The 12,284-nt window shown below is 44.8% G+C and overlaps 1 long non-coding RNA gene across 1 annotated transcript; it reads right to left on the reverse strand.

Annotated features, from left to right (window-relative positions):
- Positions 1-233: 233 nt before the first annotated feature.
- On the reverse strand, positions 234-3,990 carry LOC106147101. Its single transcript, XR_001231853.1, has 3 exons — positions 3,802-3,990; positions 2,308-2,371; positions 234-921 (listed from the first exon to the last, which is right to left on the reverse strand). It is a non-coding gene; the product is annotated as an uncharacterized LOC106147101 (long non-coding RNA).
- Between the last annotated feature and the right edge of the window lie 8,294 nt (positions 3,991-12,284).

Below are 12,284 nucleotides of genomic sequence, written 5' to 3' on the forward strand. Positions count from 1 at the left end.
GGCAAGCGCTAAGTCGTTAGTTCGATTCCCAGTACCGGAAAAAAAAAAAAAAAGAAAACAGTGCTTGAGTCCAAGGCACCCCAAGTTGAAATTTTGGCTTTATCTGTTACTAGACCTTGGGAAAGTCTGCTTCCCTGAGCTTCAATATAACATGGAACTTTTGTGAGTTAAATGAGATAATGAGAAAGTACCTAGCATACTCAGTTGATCAATAAATACTGGTAGTCTTTGGATGCATATTTCTTCCCAGGTTTTATTACTTCTCAAAATATTCCTGAAGCTGTTAACTCAAGTGTGCTATATGGAAGTGCTGGGGGGGACTCAGTTGATCCGTGTTGTACTAAAGACATCCTGTTTCATCGCATCCCAATAATGGACTGCTGAAAGGAATCTACTTGTACCCTTATGAGAGTCATTTTTTTAATTCCAATCTCCTTTACATTGTGGGTGTCAGGTATTGTGTCTCGGTGATGACAGAGTGACCATAACATAGCTAGTTGTGGTCTAGTAATCACCCTGCTCCTGTAAGCTCTGTGGTGAGGAAACCAGACTGCTTGCTATTTCTCTCACTTGGTAGCTTGCTGTTAAAGCTGGGCAGCTGGAGATGGCAAAGGCCTGAAGTGCACATGGCAGGCAGGTGATTCTTACTACCCGTTGAGTTTAGCTCGTGTGGCCTGGCTTCTGGGTTTCACTGGACCATGAGTAGCTCAAAGCACTTCTTTCTCTCCTTCCTCTCCAGTAGTGTTCTTGGATTATCCAATTTCCATTGTTGAAGTCTTATGCTTTCCTCTTCAAAAGTACTGCCTGCAATGGCTTCATGCCCCGGTGAGGTAAGTAGTCTCCAGGTCCAGGCCCCCAGGCCTTATGAGATTTCTGTCCCAGGCTCATATTTGATGGCTGTCTTAGTTACTTTTCTCATTGCTGAAACAAAATACCCGACACCCAAAGTTAAGGGAGGAAAGGTTTATTTAGCTCATAGTTTGTAAAGGTTTCAGTCCATAACCAGCTGGCTCCAAGGCAGGGTGGTACCGCAGACCAGCACTGCAGAAGAGAAACATTCATGGTGGGCAGAGGGTAGCAAAAGCAAGCAAGGGACAAGACAAACCTCTTTTTGTCCCTTAGATTGTATCCAGGCTGCCAGGATTAGGGCAGTACGTAACCAATCAGTGGATTGATTTAATAATTACCCACCCTTAATCCTAGCACCCTTAATCCTAGCATTGCACCATGAATCAGTCACATACCCTAGATCCAGCCACCTCTGAAAAAGCCCCCCCTATGATTGCACGAGATTTTGGGAAGACATCCAGACGCAAGCTGTAACAATAATTCATGGCAACTCAGTAACTACATATTTTAGGAAGCTCTGATTGGAATTTTAGGATTGTTTATAAATATCCTGGGTCTAAAAAAGAAATCTGTGTTATAGTTTGTGAATATCTAGTTAGAACAGTGGGAATACAACTGGTTAGGGTAAACTTAGTCACTAATTGCAAGCCACTAGCAAAATGTCAAGGATTAGCCCTTTCTCTACTTTGAGTAGCTTTTATTTTGGTATAATTAAAAACCTTTTGGGGCTTGGGGCATAGCTCAGTGGTAGAACCCCTGGCTGGCATACGCAGGCCCTGGGTTCAACCCTCAGCATCAGAAACAAATGAACAAAAAAAGCTTCAAAAAATGATTCCCTACAATAACTTAAGCAGTAAATTCTAACAAGACCAAAGATTGTTCTAAATTTTACAATGATTTGGCGTCTCTTGCCACTAAAGAGGCTCCAAAGAGAATGTCTTCTAGACTCTTCAGACTTGTTCTCACTTGAGAAAGCCCCTTCCCATCTCATGAGTTAGGGCCTGACTGTGGGGTTATAAGGGTTTAGTCTCATATGTAAAAATTCAGTCACTGGGCATGATGGCGCATACCTATAGTCCTGTCCCTGGGAGGTGAAGGCAGGAGGATCAGAAGTTTGAGCCCAGGTTGGGCAGTTTCATACTTAGCAAGATCCTGTCTCCAAAAAAAAAAAAGGGAGGAAAGGAGAGAGTCTGAAGGTATAGCTCAGTGTGAAGGCCCCGGGTTCAGTCCTCAATACCGGTAAGAAAAACTCAAGGGTGCAGCTTCTCTGTGTGCCACAGGGACCCGTGCTCTGCCTTTCTTCCCACCCTCCATGCAGTTTTCCACTACAGAGGCTGGGGCTCCAGCTCTTGTACCCTGCTTGTAAGCAGCAGCGAGAAGGGAAGGACCGAAGCGCACTGCTGCAGCTGTGTTGCTCCCTTCTGAGGAGCTCTCCTTGGGCTCCCACTGAGCACTTACGAGGAGGCGTGTGGTTCCATGAAAGGCAGCAAGCCGTAGTCTTCGGTTCATTATTCCTGGCTCACTGCCACACGAAATAAAAACAGGATTTTGTCATCAAGGAAGAAGAGAGGCAGCTGGCAGTCCCTGCTGAGTCCACAGTGCAAAGGGTCTGGCTCTCAGCTTGGAGGGGGTCGCTTTGCTCACTGGGGGTCAGGGTCAGGGAAACTGACTGACTTTTACCAAACTCAGAAGAGACTTCTTTGCAAATAAGAATGTCATTCATTTATGATGAGAAATTCCTTGCTGCTTTGCTGGAATGTAGAAAGTGAAGTGATCCAGACTGTGGTTTGATTAATAAGGAATTAGAAGGGTTGGGGATGCAATATATGATTGTGACAAAAGGTGGTTAGGAATAAACCACTAAGCTGTACTATTCCTGGTGTGTACTCTGAATCCCTTCACATTAAGATATGTGAATGAATTCTTACTGCTCTTTTTTCCTAGACTTTTTTTTTGAGGGGGGATCTTTTTGAGACAGGGTCTCTTCCCACTGCAGTTCAGGCTGTCCTTGAGCTCACTTTGTAGCCCAAGCTAGCCTCAAACTCACAACAATCCTCCTGCCTCAGCCTCCTGAGTGCTGGGATTACAGGTGTGTGCCACCACACTCAGCTAGGGACTTTACTTTGTTAATTGCAATATAATTTAACAGGGAGATATGATTCAGTAGTTGTTTTGTTTTAAGACAGAGCCTTGCTGTGTAGCTCAGGGTGGCCTTGAACTCATGACCCTCCTCCCTCTTGAGTGCTAGGATGATGGGTATATGCCACCATACTCACCTATTTAACACCTTCTTAATTGTTTTTAGCTTATATCCAAAACCTGGTATCACTGTGCTTTTTAAATTAAGGGTTAAGAGAGCAGCTTTATTAAAAATGAAATACAAGGGGGCTGGGGATTTAGCTCAGCAGCACAGCACCTGCCTGACAAGCACAAGGTCATGAGTTCGATCTCCGGTACGGGGGAAAACAAAACAAAACAAAACAAAACAAAACCAACAACAACAACAAAAGTGAAATACAAGACAGGTGTGGAGGCACATGCCTATAATCTCAGCAGTGAGGAGACTGAAGCAGGAGGACTGGGAGTACCAGGTAAGCTTGAGCTACACAGTGAGATGCTGTCTCAAAAAAAAAAAAAAAAAAATATTGTCTGTGCATGGTGGTGCATGCCTGTAACCCCAGGACTCTGGTAGGTTGAGGCAGAAGGATCCCAAGTTCAAAGGGCTGGGGATGTAGTCCAGTATAAAGATTCCTAGCAAAATACACACACACACACACACACACACACACACACACACATAAATGATTGTTAAGTTGACCAGTGTATATCGACTGCCAGAAGTGTAATCATCCTGACCCTCTCTAAGCAGGAAATTATTCACTAGCCGGGTTTTAGAGGCTGAGTGAACTGTGAGAGCTGAATGTGAGAAAGAAGTTTCTGAAAATATCTTACCTCTTTCCCCTCTGAAGAAGATGCTACTGATTAATTTAGCATGGAAATAAAAAGCATAGACTTGGTTCAAATTGTCGCCTTCTCCATAGATCATCTGTGACCACCATTTGAAGTTGCATTCCCGGGGCTAGGGATTTAGCTCAGCGGCAAAGCGCCTGCCTGGCAAGGGCAAGGTCGTGAGTTCGGTTCCTGGTACCGGAGAAAAACAAACAACAACAAAAAAAAAAAAAAAAAAAAAATGAAGTTGCATTCCCTGAAAAAAGAAAACAGTAACAAAATTATAGTATCTGGCCTCCTCTTGGAACCTGTACTCTTTTCTCTAATTTTTATTGGCAGTACTCGTCATCAAACAATATGCTTCCCCATATGTGTTTTACTGAGTCTCCCTTCAAGACCATATGAATGCTGTGGAAGGAAAGACAGTCTTCTTGTTCACAGCTGTGTCCCCAGGCTGGAGCGTGGCTGTAGACAGCCAGTAAATAACTATGAGAGAATGAACTTCAGACCAAGACTGAAAACAGCTATATTGGATGAGCACTGTATTCCAGCATGGAAACCCTATGAGGCAGTCATATTTGTGTAACCAGAATTTCTGAAGTCCTTCATGACCTGTAATTTAATTTTTTTGCAGGGCTTTGCCTGTAAAATAAAGATGGAAGACTATTAGCTAGCATCAAAAGATACTGTCTGGATAAGTTTGTATAGAAAAGAGCTTTTTCCTTGTAGGGAGAAAAGTCCTCTAAGAAACACTGTTAAGGCCAGGGATATAGCTCAGTGGCACAGGCACCTGCCTGGCAAGTGCAAGGTCCTGAGTTTGATTCCCGGTACCAAAAAAAAAAAAGAAACACTATTAAGTTTAAAAAAAGCACGATGTACAACACCACAACCTGTTTAGCATCCCTTTACTTAAGACACAGCCACACATAATAAAAACAATATATTAATCCCATCACTGGGAGGCTGAGGCAGGAGGATGGTAGAGTGAGGCTAGTCCGGCTACACAGTGAGTTCAAGGCCAGCCTGGGATACACAGCAAGACCCAGTCTTTAAAAAAACTAGCCAAACAAGCAAACAAAATATGTGCACACACACAAAAACAAACTCAAACAAGCATAAAAGCAATATATTGCTGTAGATACACACATAAATTTGCAAAAGCACACAGGAGAGTCTGGAAGGACACGAAGACTGGTGACAGTGAACTCCGGGAGGTGGCAGGGCTCGGGGTAGCTTGTGGACAGGGGGAGCTTTAGCGCTAATCGAAGTGCCTGGATATTTACCCCAATGTTTGCATATTTCATTTCTAATAAACATTTTTCTCATAGATACAAACATAATAATGCAAATAAAGGATGGGGACGTACACATATATTATGTATAGACAATTTATAAGGAGAATGCCCTGGAGAAGTAAGCATATATCCCTGAGAAAAGCTGTGGGAGTTCTGAATCTAAATTGTGTGGCTGGGAGGTAAGGGGTCTTCTGAGGCCAGTCTGTACACTTTACACACATAGCACATGTGTGTCGTGTGGATGTGTGCACATGTGGGTGAATTAAGGTTTTCATCTGAAGACCCATCCTATTAATTCCTGTCCTGAAAGGGGCGGAAAGACTTAGGCAGCAGTGAGGAGGGAGTGGCAAACACCTCCCCGCTGGCTGCAGGAGGAAACAGCTTATCTGCTGCTTGCCACTCTTTCCAAGAAAGAGCACACTGGCATGGTGATTAGAGATAACTGACTCGAAAGCTTACGAATTGCCTTTTCATGACTCTCTGCCCTGCTGGAAAAATTATTGGTAGCAGCTTTTAAAAGTTCTCTGTAGCACAGCCTTCTTCAAAAGTTAATGAGGTGACTGGTGCAAACCAAAAATGCAAATGAGACAGCAAGCCAAGGCAGGAGCAGGGGTGCAAACTCGGGCCCCCAGTCCTGTCCAGTCGTGTAGGCAGGCTCCAGTTAGCAACCAAAGGGGAATAGAGTTAGTTAAAACATTCACCATCATTTTAAGTAAATGTGAATATTCTAGGAAAAAAAATCTTTTTTTTAATATCTGATGAGACACTCAAGGTGTTTTTCCCATGGCCCCTAATCATGTGATAATTTCAAGACAAAAAGCCTTCCAGAAAATTTAGTAATGGGCTTTTATACAGCTTATTTCTTAGAATTTCCTTCAGTGCAGCCCTAACATTCAAATCCAAGTCTGTGAAAATAATTCTAGTGTAGGCAGAACAAAGGAGTCCTTCCTCACAGCTTTCTGAAGTCCGGGCTAATCCAAAAATGAAATTATGATCTGAAATGGGCGGAATATCTTTCTAGCAATCCTCACAGATACTGTTTCTGTAACATGGATGTCTGTGAAACCCAGGAAGGCCAGCACAACCTCTGAGAAAACCCAAAACCTTCCTCAGTTTCTGCAGATGTTTATGTTCTCCTAGTCACCAAGGGGAGGGCCGAGGAGGGAGAAGGTGTGCGAAGGGGCAGGCAGCAGCGAAGTGGAGGCTGACCTCGGGTGTCCCTGCTCTGAAAGTGCCTCCCCTGTGACTTCTCAGGAGCCTCCCAACCCAATCAGCTCACGGCTGTCCTCTCTCTTTCCTCTTCAGCCCCACTGCTAGTCCTCCCCAACAGGCCAATGTGGGTGGGGGCATGTCTTGGTCAGGGTTTACTAGAGGAACAGATATAATACAAGATAAACAAATGTACAAGGAATTACAAGTTTGGCTTACAATGGTCAGCTACACAGTTGGATGAGGAAGCGTGCAGAGGGTGTCTGCACGCTGGAGATTGAAGAGCCCAGCCCCGGGCCTGGAGCTCGCTGCAGTGTCCTTGCAAGTCCGTATCAAAAGGATGATGGGTCTGCGACGGAATGCTGAAGAATATACGCTGAAGGCCGGAGAGCCAACACCAGAAGGCTGAAGAGTCCCAGATGGAAGCCCAACAGTCTGCACCAGAAGCCAGGAGACGACCGAGCTGAAGGCGAAGACCGGAGCTCCTCTGAAGAACCAGCAGCCAGTCCTTCCTCAATTCCTTTTTTATATAGTCTACCCGCTCTGGGGAGGTGGGGGTGGTTCTCCACACCCACACCCTCTGCAGGTCTGCCTCTTGCACAGGCTCAGGATGAATACAAAGTAAGCACCCTGGACCCCTTCTGAGTTGCATAGTTAACCTTCTAAACTTCTCAAATTAACACAATAACAACATCCCAGAAGGGTAAGGGCATTCATCATCCCAGAAGGGTAAGGGTAAGGGCATTGGGGAGGTCCTTTTCACCCCAAGTGGCAAACTGCTGAGTCTCTTAGCCAAACCTCTAGATTCCCCAAGTTGACACAATGTATCAACCATAACAGGGCAGAACACGAAACAAACCAACACCCCCCCCCACAAGCCTCCCTTTTGTCTGCCCTCAACGCCTTTCCTACTATTACAAGATGACCTTTCTTTCTTTTTGATATTAGGAATTGAACCCAGGACCTTCACACTGAGCTACATCCCCAGCCTTTTTAAAGGTCTTGCTAAATTTCTAAATTGCCCAGGCTGGGCTTTAACCTTCCATCCTCCTGCTTCAGTCTCCCAAAGTGCTGAGATTACAGGCATGTGCCATGACACCTGGCTTACAAAAAGGGGGACCTATTAAAATATTTGCCCCAAGGGAATTTGGTCTCAAAAGGAACAAGTTTTACTAGCACCTAGAATTAGGGGAAAGTGTAACTCAGTGGTAGAATGCTTTCCCTGCATGATCAATGCCCTTGGCTTGATCCCTAGCCCCCCAAAACAAAAACTTGGTAGAATTGATTTTTTAATTAAATCATTCAAAAGTATAAATGCAGTGATCACTATGAGCCAGGTTCTGCAAGTTGCTAGATGTGCAATGGAAACAAGACAAGGTGAAAGGGCTGGGAACTTAGCCTACAAATACCAGCATGATGTGATAAGCTTTTCCATGGGGGAAGGTCAGAGTGCAGCCCCAGTGCCTACCCCAACAAATACTGATTCTTTCCTTTCAAGCACATTAAGCCAGGCATGGTGGCGCATGCCTGTAATCCCAGTACTCGGGAGGCTGAGGCAGAAGGATCATTGCGAGTTCAAGACCAGCTTGGACTACAAAGTGAGCTCAAGGACAGCCTGAACTGCATAGCGAGATCCTGTCTCAAAAAAGTAAATAAACAGAAAAAAAAAAAATAAAGCACATTGATAGTTCCCAAAGACATTACTGAAAGCAAATTTTATGACTTTTAGATTATGCTTCTCAGCAGTGATCTGAAAGTGCTAAGCCATTTGATTTTGTCACCTGGGTTCTGAAGCAATTAGGATAATGAGTGTCAGGAGTGTCACTGCATACTTGTAATCCCAGCAATCTGGGAGGGTGAGGCAGGAGGACTGCACGTTGCCTGGGTGACTTAGTGACTTAGCAAGACTTTGTCTCAAAATTAAAAATACATAAAATTTTAAAAAGAGCAAGAAACTAAAGGGTAGAGACCAAAGTACTGTTGACAAAGGGGCAAAGGCTAGGGTGGAAGTCAGAGATTTTTCTCGTGGGCAAGTGACTTTTTAATACTTTATACAAATGGGGCAGACAGTTTATAACCTTCTAGAGGACAGTGCGAGGCTCACTCTCCAGAGAGGAGAAAGGGGTTGGGCTCTGGATGTCTGCTTTGCCCTTTCCAATTCCCCATAGGGGTAAGAAGGGAAAGAGAGGCCAAGGCGGGAGGCTCCCCCAAGTCTGTTTTGTGATCTCTTACAGGATCTAGTGCTCAGCATGTGAGAGGCCCTGGGTTCAATCTCTAGCACCACACAAAAAGACATTTGACCTGCAATTTAACTTAAATTGAGTTTAAATAAAAATACCAGTGGGATGGAAAAGGCGTCCGCTGGTACCCATCCCAGGCCCTGTGGTCTCCCAGGAGACCTAGGTGGCCTTGTGACATATTCTGGCAGTGGTGGGGGAAGATAAATGCTTTTGTTCTTGGGACCAAATCTACTCCAGGTGGCCATGAACCTGCTCACTGCAAGTGAGGTTGGGTGACAAAAGCTGGGAGGAAGTAGGGGTGAGCTACTGGAATTGGGCACAAGTGTTTTCGAAAAGATCTGCAGTGCTTGTCTTTTTTGATACCTGCTTGTGTTTGCCGTTGCTTAGAGACCTTTGTTTGGCTGTTGAAGGAAATGCTATGCAGAGAACCTGGGTCTTTTCCATGATGTGTTGAGGGAAGTAGAGCAGTTACCATAACTTGCTGTGTGGGAACTCAGCTGTTTACTGGCCACGACACTCAGGAGGCCTGTGTGAGCCTCAGTTTCTTCACCTGAAAATGTGTGTGACTTTCAGGGTGGTAGTGAGAAGTGAAAAATCAAGCATATAAAACAATAGATGAGACCGGGGATAGAGCTCAGCGGCATGGCATCTGCCTGGCAAGCACAAGGCCCTGAGTTTGATTCCCAGTTAAAAAACAAAAAACAAGCCAGGCGTGGTGGCACACACCTGTAATCCCAGCACTCAGGAGGCTGAGGCAGGAGGATTGTTGCAAGTTAGAGACCAGCCTGGGCTACAAAGTGAGCTTAAGGCCAGCCTGAACTGCAGAGCGAGACACTGTCTCAAAAAGACAAAAATAACAACAACAATAGTAGATGGACACGGTGAGTCAAGCTTGTAATTCTAGCACTCTAGGAGACTGAAGCAGTAGGATCTCAAGTTTGGGGTCAGCCCAAGCAACTCAGCAAGAAAGACCCTTTCTCAAAATTTTACCTGGGGGTGGGGACTGAGGATGTACTTCAGTGGTAGACTGCCCCTGAGTTTGCTCCCCAGTACCAGACAAAAAAGTGAGAGTTTCTTTGGGGGTGACAGAGAGTTCTGGAAAAGGATGGTAGTGATGGTTGTACCACCCTGGGGATGTATTTAGTGCTATTGAACAGTACACTTGAGATGGGAAGATTTGTTATTGATAATTAATACAAAAAAACAAAGTGGCTGCTACAGAGCCAGACCTGTCTCTGCACCCATCAGATGTGACTCCTTCCCTGTGCTGTGAGCGAAGCTGTATCCTGGGGTGCCCACAGGGTGTTCTGTTGAATATTATATATAGAAACGCACATGGATCAAAGTACACGCACCACCTTCAAGGTGCCTCTGTAAATTTGCTTGTACAGCAGCCCCCCTGAGTGCTCTGAGCTACACATTCTCATGTTTCTTCCTCTAAATTACCAATATTATTCATTCCTTTAAGATAATGGGTTTTTGTTTATTTTGTGGTACTGCAGATTAAACCCAGAGGGCCTTTGTACTGAGCTACATCTCCAGAGCTTTTATTATTTTAAATTTTGAGATAGGGTCTTCCTAAGACACTAAGTTGCTCAGACTGAGCTGGAACTTTCAGTCCTCTTACCTCAGCACACCAGAATGCTGGGATTACAGGCGTGTGCCACCACGTCCAGTTTAGAATTGTGTGTGTGTGTGTGTGTGTACTGGGAATCACACTGAGGACCTCATGTATGCCAGGCAAGCGCTGCGCCGTGAAGCTGTGTCCCTGGCCCCTAGAATGCTTTTGTAGAACACTACTCTGGGGCAGTACTATAGAAAGCTACTTCCTAGTTATAGAAAGCAGCAGACAATATTGCACAGCAAGGGATAGCATTTCCTCCCAGGGCATTTGGCCAGTACAGGAATTTAGAGAGACTGCATATTTCCAAAGCATTTTCTGGCCAGGAGCTCAAATGACGGTGCTGTGCTTAATACTCTTAGGGAACAAGAATGATTGCTTCCTTTCTAAGCAGGCTTTCTAGGCTGGGAATCAAGTATGGTAGCTACAGCAAGTCAAGGTGGGTATTTTTTCTAGGAAATTAGGAATCTCAGAATTAACACTGTCGTCAGCCCCATCCTGGATGCATTCTCCAGGATGTGACTCAGGGTCAGCAACCGTGGCTGTTCTTGGGTCACATGAGGAGGACCTGATGTGTGGGCGCTGCTGAGCCACTCCCAGGCCAGTGAGCTGGTGGTTGAGTCACCACAGTCAGGTTCCTTCTGTGGTCAAGAACAAGCAAGCTCATGAGTCAGGCTTAAATTTCTTTCATGTAGAATTAATGAGTAGAAAGGATTACAATTCCAGTTCTAGCTGGGTGTGTTAGCACACACCTGTAATCCCAGCGCTTGGGAGGCTGAGGAAGGAGGATTGCCACGAGTTCAAGGCCAGCCTGAATTACAGAGTGAGACCCTGTCTCAAAGAGAAAAAAAAAAAAAGAGCTGGGAGTGGTGGCACACGCCTGTAATCCCAGCACTTGGGAGGCCGAGGCAGGAGGATCATTGTGAGTTCGAGACCAGCCTGGGCTACAAAGTGAGCTCAAGGCCAGCCTGAACTCATAGCAAGACCCTGTCTCAAAGAGACAAAAAAAAAAAAAATTCAGTTCTATCTGCTGGTATGCATTTAACCCTAAAGTAGAATCTATACAGTGAAAAGGACCTAAAAAAAATTTTTTTTAAACCAGGCATGGTGGCACACATCTGTAATCCCAGTCCTCGGGAGCTGAGGCAGGAGGATCACTGTAAATTCGAGGCCAGCCTGGGCTACACTGTGAGTTAAAGGCCAGCCTGGAGTGCATAGAAAGACCCTGTCTCAAACAAAATAAAAGAAAACAACAAAAAAAACCCACTTGGAAATTTTTTTAAAGTTTAAATATTAAAGTGTCAATCAAACCCAAACAAAAAAAGTCAGGTAAAAATTTAAAGTATAAAATACTTACAGAAAAGTTCCCATACTGTAAGAGTACAGCCCAGTGATTTTTCACAAACTAAACTCATGCAAACAGATGCAATTGAATAGATTACTACCTGCACCCCAGAGCCCTGACTTTTTGTTACTAGAAGGGCCTTTGAGAAGTTATTTTATGTATTAATAGGTTAAGTAGACTATCCGTACATAGACAACTGTCCACTTTTTTTTTGTGGTACCAGAATTGAACTTACAACCCCACACTTGCCAGGTAGGTGCTGTGCCATTGAGCTATATCTCCAGCCTTTTATTTTTATACATATAAACCACACTTGTAATATTGGGCAGATGCATTAATACTATTGAGATATGTGCTTTCTGTGGCAGTAGAACATGTCCTCTCTTTGTTCCCCTCGCCCTCTTCTCCTTTCTCCTTGTGTTCATCTCATTCCTCTTCACGCACTGCTGTCCTCTCCTCGGGACGAGGGGAACGTGTGCCTCATCCCATCGTGCGCATCCTCTTATCTGTATGGACACCAAGCCAGACGTAGACAACTGCCCTTTAACAAAAGGTTTCCTATTCATCTTTATTTTTTGGTCATCCTGAGATTTGAACTCAGGGCCTCATGCATGCTAGGTGTAGTGGATTGACAACTGGTGGTCAGCTTATAACCCGCAGCTGAATTGGGTAAACGTGGTGCTGGGTGTGGGAGGCCCACCAGGGGATTGTTGCCAGCAGCATAAGAGGCAGAACTAGAGAAGAAGAAGAGGCTGTTCGGAGTGGAGAAAGGCTGT

Source organism: Chinchilla lanigera, unplaced genomic scaffold (genome assembly GCF_000276665.1).
Source record: "Chinchilla lanigera isolate Chin_1 unplaced genomic scaffold, ChiLan1.0 scaffold00117, whole genome shotgun sequence".
Taxonomy (NCBI): Eukaryota; Metazoa; Chordata; class Mammalia; order Rodentia; family Chinchillidae; genus Chinchilla; species Chinchilla lanigera.